The sequence below is a fragment of the Caretta caretta genome, chromosome 7 (genome assembly GCF_965140235.1).
Source record: "Caretta caretta isolate rCarCar2 chromosome 7, rCarCar1.hap1, whole genome shotgun sequence".
NCBI lineage: Eukaryota > Metazoa > Chordata > Testudines > Cheloniidae > Caretta > Caretta caretta.
This window is the reverse complement of record NC_134212.1, coordinates 118107237-118123764: the sequence shown is the minus strand read 5'-3', so window position 1 is coordinate 118123764 and position 16528 is coordinate 118107237.

Here is a 16528-nt window from a genome sequence, read left to right as displayed (position 1 = left end):
GATGAGATAGTAGATAAATTACCCCAAAAGCACTTTAAGACATCAGTGCCTCCCAGTGAAGAAACCGAGTGCAATCTAATGGCATGATCTGAAGTAGCATTGTGGGTTAATTATCTTATACTTTACTACTTAATGGGGCACACTTATTACCAGGATTGGAGTAAATGGATTATAGAATATAACTGCATATACTGGCATCTTATAAATAAATTATTATAACCCTAATTGGGCCTAAATTGCCTTGTTTTAATGTTGTCTGGTAATTAAACCTTTTAGTGGCTTGCTGCCTAGTTCTTTCCTGCTGCGGGAAAAATATTTTCCCTGATTAGAGCAGTTGCAAAACAATACTAACGTGACTTCTGCCTGTCTATTTTGATCCCAAAAATAAAGTCACTGAAAACCCCATTACCTGGATTGTCTTCTGATGTAAACCTATGGATGACACATTAAGGAGGCCAATACCAGCCCTCTATGTCATTGCACGGAAAGGTTAGTAACTTTAATTTCATATAATGGTGAATTCTTTAGGATAAAGTTATGGTGGCCCTCTTGACCCATCATCACTGTGTTCTTTGTGAAAATCTTCCCCGGTGATGCTCATGGAGTTGGAAGCATCTGGCACAATTTGGGCAAACGTGATGCAAGAATCTCATACAGAACTCTGCCGGTGCAACTCTCAGGCCTGCAATCTCTCGGCTACTCACAGCTTTATTTTGGCACACACTACCTACCCATCGGGCTTTTACAGGGATCTCTTAGGTGCTCCATAGAGTCAGCTTTGATCCTGCAGATTCCAGCTGTATTCTGTCTCAGCCTCTATCTCTTTAGCTCAAAAGGTTGCCAGGTAATCCTGCATTTATACATCCAGCTTCCTTTATTCCAGTGAAAATCCAAATAGATCTGGATCTGGTTCTGCACTTCCCCAAAATCCCTGTGGTCCAGGATTTTGATTTGCACCAGCACAGACATAATCAAGGGCCAGTTGCAAAGTTCAGATTTAAACTTCCCCCGAGTCCTGAGACTTTAGACCACTCAGGGGGACAGGTCCAGTTCAACCTGCCCTTTACTCTTCTGCACTTAGAGAAAGAGGCTGCTCTAGCAAGAAACGTAGTGGGGCTAGAAGGGGGGTGAAGGTGCTTTCCAGCTGCCCAGCCAGTGCTTAATTTGTGCATTTGAGGGCAGCTGTAGAGGAAGGCAGCTGCTTCTGCAGAGTAAGTCAGTCTGGCTTCCCTCTCCGACTGACCTGGTACAGCAATGAAGTCAGGAGAGGTTTCCTAAATTGCCGGGCTGCTTAAACTGCGGTGATAGGAGTATGGGAGATTTTGCTGTCTGTCTTGACCTATCACCTCCCCTGTCTCTGTATGGGTTGGAGGAGAGGGAATATAGGCTCTGGAAGGCGGGCAAGCAGCCTCATAGGCTATGAGCTACAGACAACTGCTTCCCTGCCTTTGAGATTCTATATTTAGAGCCCTGCACGGGTACAAAATTTGTATCCACCTCCAAGCCGCCATCCGTAAAAATGGTCCATGGATATCCGCAGATTGGCAGGGCTCTACTTATGAGCAGCCCGTGCCTCCCGCTTTTCTTCCACTTGTAACAGAAGTGCTTTACCATGCTCCTCATACGTAGTATGGGAAAGGAAGGAGATGGATGAGTCAAATTCTGTTCCTGTTGAGTTAGTAGCAGAGCTCCATTGATGTCAATGGAAACCGGATTTGCCGATTTAGCCCTAAAATGCCCATGCTCATGTTCAATGGAATATAGAATAATTACACTTATTTATAGAGGTGTGCCTGGTGCTTCACTGGAAAACCCCAGGTCCCCGCATTAAGGATCTAAAAGCCTGCTCTTGCAAGGAGCTGAATTCCATTGCTCAGGTCCATGGATTTTAACAGCAGCTGAGAGTGCAGTGCTGGGCCTAAATTTTGTAAAGCAAAGGGTGCTGACAAACAAAGGGAGAGCTGATTGGAGTGTGGGAGGCTGAGGTTTACAAGGGAGATAAAAGTTAAAAATCCCCTTGCTAATATATTTAATGTATTAAAGTATGGAGGTAGGCTGGAAAATAAGAGGAAAGAAAAAAGGGAAAGTGAGAAGGGCAAAGAGAATAAGCAGGAGGAGAAACAATGGAAGAACTGGCCTTCACTCCAGTATCCCGTCTTTCATTCTGTCCTGCTGTATGGTCCTTTATCCCCACCCAGGGTCGGCAGCTTAGCGTTACAGCCTGTGTGTACCCGTTTACAGAGTCCCAGTGTGTTCCATACAGGGACGCTCAGACTTGGTGTAGAGTTAAATACCTCGAGAGTGCAGGTAGCACGCTGTATAAATTATAGAAAACAAGGGTCTGAGGCAGTTCTGTGGTGAATAAATTCAAGCATTCAGCCGTCAGGCCACTCACAGCAAGAGAGTAAGAGATAAGGGCGGCTGGAGATTTGAAAAGAGACGGACAGCCAATGAAGCAGGGAGATTCAAGAAAGGAGAGAGAGAGAGAGAAAAGAGTATTAATCATCTCTCCAAAGGCAACTGACAACACTTGGAAATGGGTCTCTGACGGCAAATATCCTCTAAGCTGGCTAAATCCCCAATTCAGGTGTCAGAGAGAATTGCACGGTGCATGCAATATGCACAGTGATGTTGCTAATGTCATTGTTTTGCAGTAAACTTCATTTCCATGCGTTTAGAGGCCTGCTCCAGCTGCACTGAATCTAATGGGAGTCTTTTGATGGGGATTGGATCCAGCCTTAGAATGAGATTCATGGTGAGATACTCTTGTGGCTATCAAACTGAACTGACAGGTGAGCTGCCTGCTGTGTTTCCTTTCTCTCTAAGAGGAAGGCTAAGTCTCAGCCTCTGTATAGTATGTGAAACTACTTGACTGAATCATACAGGAGCTGAAAGTAGCTCTAAAGGCATTGGGATTTTGTTGGGGATCAGCTGGTATGATCTTCAGCAAAATCTTTGGCAAAATTAGTTTGATTAATAAGGTATGTATCTTCCACAGCTTCTGTAGCAATAAAAGATACCATATGAAAGGCTCTGCACTGCACTCCATTGTAGTAAGAGTTCTGTCTGCGCCATTTCTGTTTAAAGGTGTCTGTTATACATTGGCAAATGAGAATAATTCTAAGTAATTTGCTCCTAAATTTAGTTTTAGGAGCTAAAGTCAGTTCCCAGCTGTCTTAGTCTAACCTATCTCAATTTATAAGTTAAAGCTAACATAAGAAGGCATATGTTATTTATTATCATTTGTATTAATAGGGTCTGGAGACCCCAACTGAGAGTGAGGCCTCATTGTGCAAGGTGCTGTACAAACACATAGTAAGAGAGAAGTTCCTGTGCTGAGTAGCTTACGATATAACACCTGTCAGGGGTTGTCCAGGTGTTACGTAGTCTTGTCTTGAGTGCAGGGGACTGGATTAAATGACCTATTGAGGTCCCTTCCAGTCCTACACTTCTATGATTCTCGATGACAAACAAAGGAAGTATGATTATCCCCATTTAACAGATGAGAAAGTGAGGCATGGAGAGATTAGTCCAAGGTCATAAAGGAAGTCTGTAGGAATGGAAAGAATTGAACCCACATCTCTTGAGACTTAACCCAGTTCCTTAATGACAAGGCCAGCCTTCTTCTGAGCTACACTAGCTCCCTCTAAATTTATTTAGAGTTGATTGGTTTTTTTCTTGATCCCCCTCTGAATTTGTTCCTGTCAATCAATTTTTTTAAAGCTTGAGTTCTTTCTTGTTGCTGGAATTCCCTTAGTTATAGTTATTTTTACTCCAACAATAGTGCTGACATGCTGAAGCTCATGTCATAGTGTATGCCTTGATTTGCAATTAGGTTCAATGGCCAGCAAATCAACCAGTAATAGATGGGCAAATAAGAACATATAACCTATAAAACAAAAGATGTTCCTTGGCTCGGCAGGTCAAACTCTGTGTTTAGCCTAAATGGCCTAACACTAGACTTAAACGAGCTTTTTCTTCTTGATTCATTGTCGTACATTCTCAATCCTGAAACAGTCATGTGTAAACCTCAAATCTAGAAGTTTTTTAGCAACTCAGGAAAGCATCAAATACCTTAAACTTTTTTGGCAAGTGTTTTCAGTGTCTGATGACTAGCTACGTGCAAACCTCAGACGCATCAGAGGTTTCATTTGGGAAAAGCAGGCAGAAGTTTGGAGCCTTATCTGAATTTCTTGAGTATGCAAAATTGGATTAGAAGTCTCATGACAATAATCTCTTGTGAGATTTCATAATCCTTCAGTTGACAACTCCATCCAGAACGTAGCAATGCAAATGAAAACAGAGTGGAAAAAAAATTCTCCAAACCTGATTAAGTTTTGAGTGAAAGTTTTAATGAGCCTTATTTAATCCCAACTCATTTGGCTGCCTGTCTTTGCTTATAACTTCCAACTGTGGTCATTAAAGATTCTTTGGCACTGATGGCAAGAATATGGCTGTTAGGAAAACCATTCCCTCTGCAGCATCTGTTGGCTATAGAATTCAATTTCACTTTCCTGTTCTAAATGCTGTGTAGCACTGAGTAACTGCTGTCTTCCACCAGAAGTGGCTGCATTTTGGTTGTGATTCAAGTCACTCCTGAATAACTGTAATTGTTCTGAGCTCCTTCGGCATGAGGGGCACCTATAATATCTATTTATTAGTAGTTGAAACTATTTGGTAGTGGATAGTTGAAAAAAAATCTCCAACTGCAGGGATCTAATGTGACTCTTTCCAGTTAATTAGTCAATGGAAACTCTACAAAGAGCTGTAATATCAATAAGACAGGCATGCTTTTCTCCTCCAACATTCTTCTGCCAGCTTTGTCTTTAATTTTTAGGCACACACATATCACTGCCTAGGACATTTTGAGTAGCAGACCACACTGTGCACAGAGAAAGAAGGGAAATGTTTTGCACGTTCATCTTATTTTTTGTCTGTCGAGCTCCCTGTTCAGGGGAAATTGCCTGGTCCCTGGATGAAAAGCTTGCAAATCAATAGCCATCTCAGAGACTGTTGTTTTAGTTAAAAGTATTTTATTAAATTAGGAAGGCTAGCTTTCTTTGTTTGATAAATCATGGAAGTGTTTGGTTTTTTAATTTAAAATAGAGCACTGCCTTTCTCCCCAGAGAGAAAATACAAGCTTTCACTCTGTTGCTTCTGCCTCTATTGAGCAGTTCTGAGATCTCAGCAGATAAGAGTATCAGAGAGCTGTTAGTCCATCTTTTTGCTCCAGCTCCTCAGGAACTGGTAAATGACTGTAAAGGCTTTTACCGCTGGGTCATAGGTTCAAATCCAGCCTAGATCTGAAGTGGCCCTGTGCAGCTGTTTGGGTGACTTGTATTAAAGGAGTTGGTGGTTTCAGTCTAGCCCGATAGTTTTACAAATAGGAGCCTGTGCAAGAAGCAGAACTGCATCCTGGATAGGGATTCACCTGGGAGACGGGGGTCCTGGGTTCTATTATTGTAGCCACCCCTTGGGTAAATCTCTGTGCCTGTCTCTCTGCCCACCCATTATTCCCCTCAGAACAGCTCCACTGGTCACTGAAGCTGCTAGGCATTGCAAGTGGTGCCTTCTCTCCTTTGTCTGCAGGTATCTGTGTATGTGAAGAGGTACATAGAATTTTCTCCTGATCTCTCCACTGCTCTGAAAACCTAGGTGAGAGCTAACTTGCTAGAAATCACGCACTGCCCCTCTGCACCTTTCGTGGCCTTCAGGTCTAGGTAACATTTATTCATGCTTCAGTGCAGGGCACCAGACTATATGACCTGTTGAGGTCCTTTCCAGTCCTACATTTCTATAATTCTAAGTCTCTTTCTTGATTAAATGTTCTCTGCACTCTGAACACTTTTGAAAACCCCTGTCATTATTTGGGCCAAGAGAATCCTAAGACTCTAGGCACCTTTTGCTTACTGGATGCGTTAATCTTGCATCTCTGGCCTTACTGGACAGTATGTACCTGATCTCAGAAATTTTAAATAGAGTGGGATGGTCATATTTGAGCAGCAGATGGTGGGACGCTTAGGAACAAACTGGACATTTCGGGGGCGGGGACATTTTTCTCCCCACACTGGAGTCAAGTATCCAAAAATGTGTAAATATTTTTCTCTGATCAGCCATGTTGTCTCTCTCTATCTTTTCCCACCAGAACCCCATGCATGGAGTTCTTCCCAATTCTAATCCATCACATCATCTCTATCTTCTAAATCCTGAAAGTAAACCTTCACTTCCTCTGTACTGCCTCTAAGAAGTGAGTCAATAATTTCAATAGCTGTTTCAAAAATATAACTGGTGAGTTCCCCTCCTGGGCTTCCTCTAGTCGACTCTCTACTTGGTGTCAATCTTGTTTAGATTGTGTAAACTGTGTGGGGCTTACTGAGCATACTATTGATGCTTAAAAATAAGACCAACGATAATAATAAGGCAGTGTAGGGGGCTGTCTGGGAACTCAAGAGATCTGGGTTCTAGTCCCAGCTCTGTCTCTGGCCTTCTGTGTAATCTTGTGGAATTAATTTAATCTATCCATGTGCCTCTGTTTTTCCCTTCCAGTCTTTGACCTGTCTAGATTGTACGCTCTTTGTGGGAGCGTATGTCTTTTACTATGCAGTCGTGTGGTGTGTAGCGCACTGGGGGCCTGACCTCATTTGCATGTGTAGATGTTGCTGTAATAAAAATAATAGTAATAACGATCAGAAAAACTGGTTGAGACGTTACTCTGTCGACCAGGTCTATCTCCTGCTCTTTCCTGTCGTAAGGAAGAGGAGAGTAGCTAAGTTCGTCTGAACTGCGGAGCTCAAGACATTTTATAAACACACTTCAGAACTACCATCCACAAACCAGGCTCATCCTTAACCATTTTATATATTTTTAAGCATACTTCTTGCAGTTCTTTCTCTGAAAGAAGGTTTGTCTGTCATTGTCATAAATATAAAGGGAACGGTAACCACCTTTCAATCCCTCCTGGCGAGAGGCAAAACCCTTTCACCTGTAAAGGGTTAAGAAGCTAAGATAACCTCGCTGGCACCTGACCACAATGACCACTTTCAAAGCTGGAGGGGGGGGGACAAAGGGTCTGTCTGTCTGTCTGTCTGTCTGTGTATGTGTGTATGTGTGTGTGTGTGTGTGTGTGTGTGTGTGTGTGATGCTTTTGCCGGGAACAGATCAGGAATGCAGCTCAGAACTCCTGTAAAAAGTTAGTAAGTAATCTAGCTAGAAATGTGTTAGATTTCTTTTGTTTAATGGCTGGTAAAATACACTGTGATTCTGGTTCAAAAATGATCTCAAAAAAATCTCAAAATGATCCCACCGCTCTGCCACCATGTCAAGGTTCCTTCCCCACTCTGAACTCTAGGGTACAGATGTGGGACCTGCATGAAAGACCCCCTAAGCTTATTCTTACCAGCTTAGGTTAAAAACTTCTTTGAGGTACAAACTTTGCCTTGTCCTTGAACCCTATGCTGCCACCACCAAGCGTGTTAAACAAAGAACAGGGAAAGAGCCCACTTGGAAACGTCTTCCTCCCAAAATATCCCCCCAAGCCCTATATCCCCTTTCCTTGGGAAGGCTTGATAAAAATCCTCACCAATTTGTACAGGTGAACACAGACCCAAACTCTTGGATCTTAAGAACAATGAAAAAACAATCAGGTTCTTAAAAGAAGAGTTTTAATTAAAGAAAAGTAAAAGAATCACCTCTGTAAAATCAGGATGGTAAATACCTTACAGGGTAATCAGATTCAAAACATAGAGAATCCCTCTAGGCAAAACCTTAAATTACAAAAAGATACAAAAACAGGAATATCCATTCCATTCAGCACAACTTATTTTATCAGCCATTTAAACAAAACAGAATCTAATGCATATCTAGCTAGATTGCTTACTGACTTTTTTACAGGAGTTCTGACCTGCATTCCTGCTCTGGTCCTGGCAAAAGCATCGCACAGACAGACAAGACCTTTGTTTCCACACACACACACACACACACACACACACACACAGCTTTGAAAGTATCTTGTCTCCTCATTGGTCATTTTGGTCAGGTGCCAGCGAGGTTATCTTAGCTTCTTAACCCTCTGGCCAGGAGGGATTGAAAGGTGGCTACCCTTCCCTTTATATTTATGATAGTCATTGTATCCTCTTTGTGTACCTTTGGGAGCAAAGCATTTTAAATGTTTAATGCCAGTAAAGTTCTCTCTTTAAAAAAAGAAAGAAAGAAAAAGGAAGCCATTGTACCATTGAACTCTAGCTTCTATAATGGACTGACAAGCCATTTGCAGCAAAAAGCTATTTTTTACATGGTTAGAGAATCAAACTATAGTAGCCAGATGTTCAGGGTTTATTCTAAGCTCACTTCAGTTATAACTGGGGGGAAAAGATGCCCTGACCACCTGCCAAAATGACAGCTCCATAAATAGAATCAAACTGAGTATAGAGTTATGGGTCGTAGCATGGAACCTCATTTGATAGGTTCTCCTCATCAGATTTAAAGTTCTAGTGAATCTTAAGAAAAGATCATCCAAGGGACCTATAGAAGATGAACTGATTGCCTGGCACTGAAAGATGACAAATGAAAGATTGATACATCACAGCCTCCCAGGGGCCCCTTTTGTTCAAATCTGTCACCAAACACAGATTCATATCTACCTAAAATTAGGCTGGTTTAAAGAAATAGTGTTTCTTAGAATTATGCTCTAAATATCACAGCTAACATCCCCAGTAATGCAGCTGGGATAATGCATTTGTTCATGACAGTATCCAATCATTTATCAGCTCCCTTGTGAATCAGGGCCTGATAACATATGACAAGTCATCAGATGGAAATTATTGCTAATAGATAACTGCCACTCACTTTCCATTATGCCCAGTGAAATGTGAGTGGATCTCTCTCTCTTTTTTTTTTTTTAAGAGTGGGTTTTCCTGTCATTTCAAAACCTCTGTAGGACATTTCTTTTGAGCTGGTCATGTGCATTGCTATAAGGAAACATGTTTATTTCTAATTGGTTTAAAGGTTATTTATTTGCTTCTCCCACTAATCTTAAACACATTTACAAAGGGCACCAATTTGTTATATAAAGGTAAAGTAAAGTACCAAAGGAAGAATTGTAATGGTGAGACAGATTCCAGCATCAGGTTAGTTTAGAAACAACTTAGGGTGAAGTCTTGACTTTCCACTAATTCTGGAACTCTCTTCCATGAGAGCTAGGAATATCGATAAAACTGATTACAGTCAGGGCAGTGATGGAGTGAAGATCTTGTAGAGCCAGAAGTGAGGGAAAGAGAACTGATGGGCTGGATGGGCTAGCAATCATCCAGAGAGACAGAGGAGGAACTTCCCTTCCCTGCAAATGGTTCTGGGTAGGGAAGCATTCTATAAAACTCTCCGGTTCCAGCTGGGAGCCAGAGTTGCAGAAGGAAAGGTCATCTAGAGGAACTGGAGAAACTTGGGCTTGTTGGAGATGTTACGGAAGATACTCTTTAGGTGTGTGTGTGTGTGAGTGAGTGTGTGTGTGAGAGAGAGAGAGAGATTTAAAATAATTCTGGGTATCTTTTTAACTCCCTCTGAACTGGGTCTTGCTGTTCCATTGGACAACCTTGCCACTGCCTTCTGCCACAAGGGCAAAGCACTATGTGGAATTATTCTGCCTGGTTTTGGAATGTGGCAGGAGAACAGAGTAAAATAAGAGAAGGACGAGAATTGTGAAGTGAGGCTCTTTACAGCCCTGCCTGATCCTGGAAAGAAGGAGATGAATGAAACATCGGTCTATAAGTGACCACTCAGAAATTTGAGTCGTTTTATATGGGGCTCAGATACCAGAGTGATGGGCATGATATAAATAGATAGATAAAGTGCTATCATTAAGGACTGCAGCGGGGAAGAAAGAGAGATCAGTGGTTTGAGCATTGGCCTGCTAAACCCAGGGTTATGAGTTCAATCCTTGAGGGGGCCATTTAGGGATCTGGAGCAAAAATTGGGGATTGGTCCTGCTTTGAGCAGGGGGTTGGACTGGATGACCTCCTGAGGTCCCTTCCAACCCTGATATTCTATTATTCTATTTGTAATTACAGTAGGCAATGTTCCCTCTAATTTTTGACAGGCCATGTGCCCAAAAAATTTCTTCTGTGCAAATTTTTGTGCGCGTGGTGTTTTGCCATGTGCGCGGGATTTAGGATTTGTGTGCGTGCGCACACACGCCCAGTTTAGACGGAACAGTGCAGTAAAATCTGGGCTCCATTTTGCTAGATAATGCGCATGTATACGCACAGTGGAAGAGACCACCCCTGTCCTGAACATCTTGCAATCTAAATAGACAAGGGAGGAAAATGATGGCACAAAGAGATGGCCCAGGTCACGCAGCAGGTCCGTAGTAGATCTGGGACAAAAACCCAGGTCTCCTGAGTCCTGGTCCACTGTCCTACCCACTGGAGCACTGCCTCTCCTGGAATCACAAAGCATTTCTGCCACTGGAAGAAGGTCTTCTGCCTCACAATGCCTTGAAGAGTGTATAAATCCTCCCAAATGCAGAGCCCCAAGTATGTTCTGATATAACAAATGCTTTAGAGGCATATTGGGTCAGATCATTCATAGATAGGGTGCAATCCTGGCCCTATTGAAGTCAATGGCAATACTCCCAGTGTATGTCATTAATAGGGCCAGGATTTCACCAGCAGATCAGTATCACACTTCCAGGAGCATCCAACACCAAATGCTTCTGGTGAGTGGGAGGGAAGAGAGACTCCTTTAATGTACTTTGCTATAAAAGAAAAATTCCTTCATAACCTCAGCTGTGATCAGCAAGAGATTTGACTACCATCCTTTCAATATACATAATCACAAGTGTTATTAACAGGCATAATATTATCTCTTGCCCTTTTAAAATCTAGCTACAGTATTTGACTTCATGACCCTCCTAGAAACGGAAATTCCACAGCCTGATTACCTTTTATTTCTTCTAAACGTGCAAGCCATTAATTTAATTGAATGAACCATTATTCTCAGGTTATGGGTCATTGTGAAAAGGAAAGTGTCAAGCTGTCCTGCACTGACTCAAGAGCATGAGTACCAACCTTAGGGCAGACTGTTAAGAACCAAGGCACAACCCCCAAATTGGCTGTGAGTTCTATATTTAGATTTCACCAACCAATTATCAAGTGTAAATTCCTCAGGCATTATAACAGCCTAAACATGGAGTCAGAGACTGTCGCCTTGGGTACTCCTCTGGCTTGCCACCCAGGTAAGCCTACCTTTGTGGTAGACAGTACTTACACCAAATATCACAGCAATATTCTCGTTACTGCCAGTCCCAAAGGACCACTCACATACCCCAGGTAAATTGCACCTTAGATCTCACACCAAAGATAATGCTTGTAGACAATCCTATAATAAACTATCTAAAGAATTGTTATATAGGAAAAGGAAATAAGAGAGTCATTCACAAGGTTAAAGCAGGTAAACATATATAAACACAAATGAGTTACCATCTTAAGTTTCAAAAAATAATAGAAACTTCTATGATAAGCAAGTCATTTAAGGATAACTCAGATCAAGCACTGGGGATCTTTTGCTTATGCTTAGTAATCCTTGCCCCTCAGAGTCCAAGCAGCATGAAGATACAGTTCCTCCTCATTAGGCGTGTTTATCCCTTCCCCATTCAAATTAAAAATTCACCGGGTGGGAGGAATTCACTTTCACGTCTCCTCTTCATAGCGGGGGTAGAGCAATCAAAAAAGACTTTTGTCCTCTTTGATGTTCCACAGTAGTTCATCTGGGGTTGATGGGCCTTCCTTGTGGGGCAGGACATAACACCTTCTGTTGGAGGCCAGCATTTCACACACATTAATCTCTCTCTCTTGTCTGGTGATTTACACAACTACAGAGGCTTACAATGCAACTGTTCAAATCTGACCTTACAATGAGGCATACTGATGTTATAAACAGGATTAAGGCAGCCAACAACTCACACGAGTTCAATAAAGTTTAAACATTCGGCACATTTTTATAACTCTCCTACCTATTTTCACAATACGAATGCCGAGGTGCACCAGACTGATAGGTATTGGTCAGTAGTCAAGTGAGGCATGGGGATCTTGGCATGAGCTGGCATCTGGTTTGTCAGTGTCACAGAAGGGCCAAACTGGTTTTCCCCATGTCCCGCAATCTTGCACTGAAATATACTGTAGGACTTCAATGGGTGGTAGCTACCTCACTTGGGACATTTAAAACGAGACTGGGCAAAGCACCAGAAAATACATTGTAGGCAGTGACCCTACACTGGCTGAGGGGACAGAGCAGAAAGGATTGAAGTCACTGGGAGCAAGACTGAGTGACTGAACGAGACTTTTCCTTCTCTGATTTGTACTATGCTCTTTTATTTTCTTAATTAAATAAAGATAATTAAATAAAGATTTCCATTCTTAAGGGAAATCTACCAAGCAAAAGGCATTACTTCCAAAATGGTAATGTTGAACCAAAGTCTGAAAAGCATCTAAAGAACAACAAAACTGGGATGACAGGAGAGGACATTTTTTTTAAAAAGAAGATTGTCTATATGAGGCAGTGAAATAAACTGGTGGAGCACCTGAAGGAAGTAAAGAAACAGTGTCATGCAATCTGCACTTTTCTAGTGCCATTTGTACACTATATCTCTACAGTCATGAGTACATACCAGACCTCCTGCTGTAAACAGTGGACCAGGATACAGAGATGATTACACACTAATAATGCAGAAAAAATGTATTGGATACCAAACATTGCAGCGGCTCAACTTCAACTACGCAACTGCAGGAGCTCGGCATTGTACCATATTCCTCTTATTGGCTTGCGTCCATGTGGGCAATGGATGTGCATTCTTTGAGCCAGCTGATATTCCCTGTAGGGTCTGACTCATATGATACTGTTGCTTGAGGGAACTGTGGAACCTGTAATGAATTCTCCTGTGTTGTGGGGCATCACAGAAAACAAACATCAGTTTATCAGGTTTCTCCCAGTGTTTATGGTGACTGAACCCCATAGGGTTATGGATCCATTGTGATTATTCCGTGGCTGCTTGTCTTGATTTCCGAAGGTTGTATCAGGATACTGCTTAGCCTGATCATGCACGTGCAGCTTACTACCAGTATTTGGAGGCCCGTTCATGTCGCCTCTTTGCTCCACAGCAGACTAGCTACAAGAGATCATAAACAACCCTTCCGAACAAAGAGCTCCAGATCCAGCCGGCATCACAGATAGATGTTCAAGACCTAGAATTTTGGAATTGATGTTTTCAGCCTGAGTTCTCAGAAGGCCTGTAAAGAAAATAAGGAATTATTTTAAAAAACGAAATGTTCCTTTCCACTCTAATAAGTTTATTTTCTGGCAGTAGAAATCCTAGAGATGCTGCAGGAAGGAAGATTGTGATGGAAGAAAATTGGAAATGAAGTTACTGGGGAGGACCGTAAAGCAGTTGAAGTATTAAGTGAAGGTTTCATTAATGTGCTTGCAAGGGGAGACACTGAAAAAATAGCCTCTGCATTAATGCTGGCTCTGCCTCTGCTAACCTAAATAAATCTAGGACCTGCACGGCAGGTACTCACGTTAGAAAGCAACTCCAGAAAACCCCAAGTCTCTAGGAAGAGATGAGGATTATATAAAAGCATTAAAGAAAACTAGTAGGGAAAAAAATGGTCAGGTCAGTATCATCATCCTCATCGGAAATGGGGTCAACTGGAAGTATTCAAAAGAACAGGAACTAGGACTGGTTCCTGTTCTTGGTTATATGACCACTGGGTCAATGTTCTCTGAATGTGATTTGTGTGATTGAGTTTCATGAGAAGCGAATATTATGGTCATATGGTCTCATCCGTCTCGACCTGCCAAGGCCCAAGCATGAGGTGCGATGTATGACAAAGACTTACGTCAATTCATGAAGCAAACAGAAATGCAGTGGGGTTAGTTCCTTCACTGTTGAACTCTTCCTTTAGTCTTCATTTCCTGGCTCTTCATTTCTAATGCAGTTTTCAACAACAGCAACAAAAGTGGGGCCACATCAAATTCGCATGGAATGTAGGTATCCTTGGGACTAAAATGAGTGGGGTTCCTTGAAATGCGGTTCCCTAGACAGTCATGCAACCTGTAGCATTCATTGCGCACGTGGTACATTATGCAGAATGGGACACTGCTTGACACAGAAAAGGGCAGGTTTCCCTACACTCCTTTTTAAAAAGTTGCCCAGTTTGCCAATGCAAAAAAATGCAACTCTGGGTCTGACATATGTAGTTGCACGCAGTTGGCTATTGTCTAAATTGCACTTCCGTGCTCAATTAATTACTGGCTCTGCCTGTTCAACTGAATATTTTGCATGCACAAATAAAGCTCTTTAAAAGAAATAGCATGTGCAGAAGTATTTGGAAGGTTATTGTGTGCTACGTGTCTTAAAAGATCAAGCAGATATTTGCAATGCTTTGCTGAGTTTGTGACATATCTCTTTAATAGATTTGGAAAGAGCACTCCGTCCTGATTTTAGGCAACACGGTGACAATATATAACAGACGCACAAGTGCACCTTGGGATGACAGCCTCTGTCATGACACCCTTCACAATTCACCTGCTCATGTAATGGAGTATATTGGCTTATTGGCAGCAGGGCTGGCTCTAGGTTTTTTGCCACCCCAGGCAAAAAAAATTTTGGCTGCTCCCCACCGCAGTCCTGGGCTCCCACCCTCTTCCCTGCTGCCCCAGCCCTGGGCTCTTCCCCCGCCCTGGCACCCCCTGCCACCCCAGCTCTGGGTTCCCCCCCTTCACCCCCAGTACTGCCCTCACCTGCACCCCCCTACCTCCCAAGCCTTGGGCTCTCACCCCCCCCCGTCCCACACCCCTTGCCACCCCAGCCCTGGGTCACTGGTAACTCGCTCCCAGGGCGGGTCATCAGCATCCCATTCATGACACTAGCAGGGGCAGGCTGCATCCATCCCAGTGCCCAGGGGGGCCCTGCCTTCACCCGCTCCCCCCTCGCCTCCAGCCGGTCTGGCACTGGCAAGGTCGGGGTAAGCAGCGGGGCTCCCAGGCCACGCCTCAGTCCAGGGTCCCTCCAGCCAGGGCTCCTGCCTCCAGGACCGGCCGGGAATCGGGAAGGCAGAGCCTGAGGGACCGCCCCGGCAGGGGGCTGAGGAGCCGGGGCAGGGCAGCCCCAGAGGGAGCGGCCGGCAGGGAGCGGAGCCTCGGAGAGCGGGACGTGGCTCCGCATGGCAGCGCCCCGGGCTCCGGTCCCCTCTATGGCCCTGCTGGTGCTCCTGGCCACCCTGCTGCAGTCCCTGGGCTGCTCAGGCTGCTTCGCACAGCCCCGGCTGCAGTGCTGGGGGGCGGCCGCCTTGCAGCACTTGCAGGCTGCTCCATGCACCTCACGGGGTGGCCCCCAGCCCGAGTGTCCCGCACTTCACATGTCGGAGCCCGCGGGATGGCTCGGCCGTGGCCAGCAGCACAAACCACAGCAGCCCCAGGGCGCCCCAGCTTTGGCCACCCGCTGCGGCTCTTCCACCTGGTCTTCAGCATCAGCTTGGGGGCCAGGACAGCGTCTACCTGGGTGAGCACCCGCAGGGCTGGCCCCCAAGCAAAAAAAAAAAAAAAAGGATGACCCCAAGGCCGCCCCTGCAAAGGTGCTGCCTAAAGAACCTGCTTGCTTTGCGGGTGCCTAGAGCCGGCTTTGCTTGGCAGCACGCTTGATGGCAAACGGGAAAGCACCCAGCTTCACTCAGACACATGAAGGAACAAAGATGCAAATCTAGATGAACCTGGAAGCTTTCCAGATATATTACAGGGGCATCAGTAGTGACTCCAGAACTAAAGCTGCATTGAGATTTGCACTTAAAGCAGGACTAAAATCCCTCTGTTGCACATTTTAATAATTACATTTAGTCTCCAAATGTAGCACAAGTCTTCACAGGACAATGGAATAACTTTTTTTTTTTGTACCTCTTTATCCACTTTTGCAGAGAAAGCATGGAAAAAATAAGTTTTTTGAAATTTTTCCAAGAATCTGACTTTGGAGGTGGAAATAGCTAAACAGCCACAGACTCTGCAAACTCCACATGAACGTACATACTCTGTAGCATGACAGACACATGCCATTTTTCAAATTTTTCACTTATTCCCATCATCCTCATTTAGCTTCCTAAAGAAAAGTCAACTGCTACTTCAATTCTCTGATGTGGTCTCCCTGACTCAGTGGCCCTTCTCCCATGACCCGTTACCTGGTAACAACCTATAATCTTACCAGACTCCCACCATTCCCAGCTTGGTCTGGATGTTAATGGTGGTTTAAATGGGTATTGCCTGGATATTAGTGAATGAATTGGTAGGAAATGCACTTGAGTGACCTTGGGTGGGATTTTTAAAAGCACTCAACATTGGCCTACCTCTGCTTCCACTGAAGTCAGTGGGAGCAGATTTAGCAGGGCTGAGTGCTTTAGAAAATTTTACCTTTTCAGTCTAAGTGAGTGAAGTTCACTATGTGGGATCCATACATGTTTAGATTGCCAATCACCTGCAGTGGCTTCTTTTG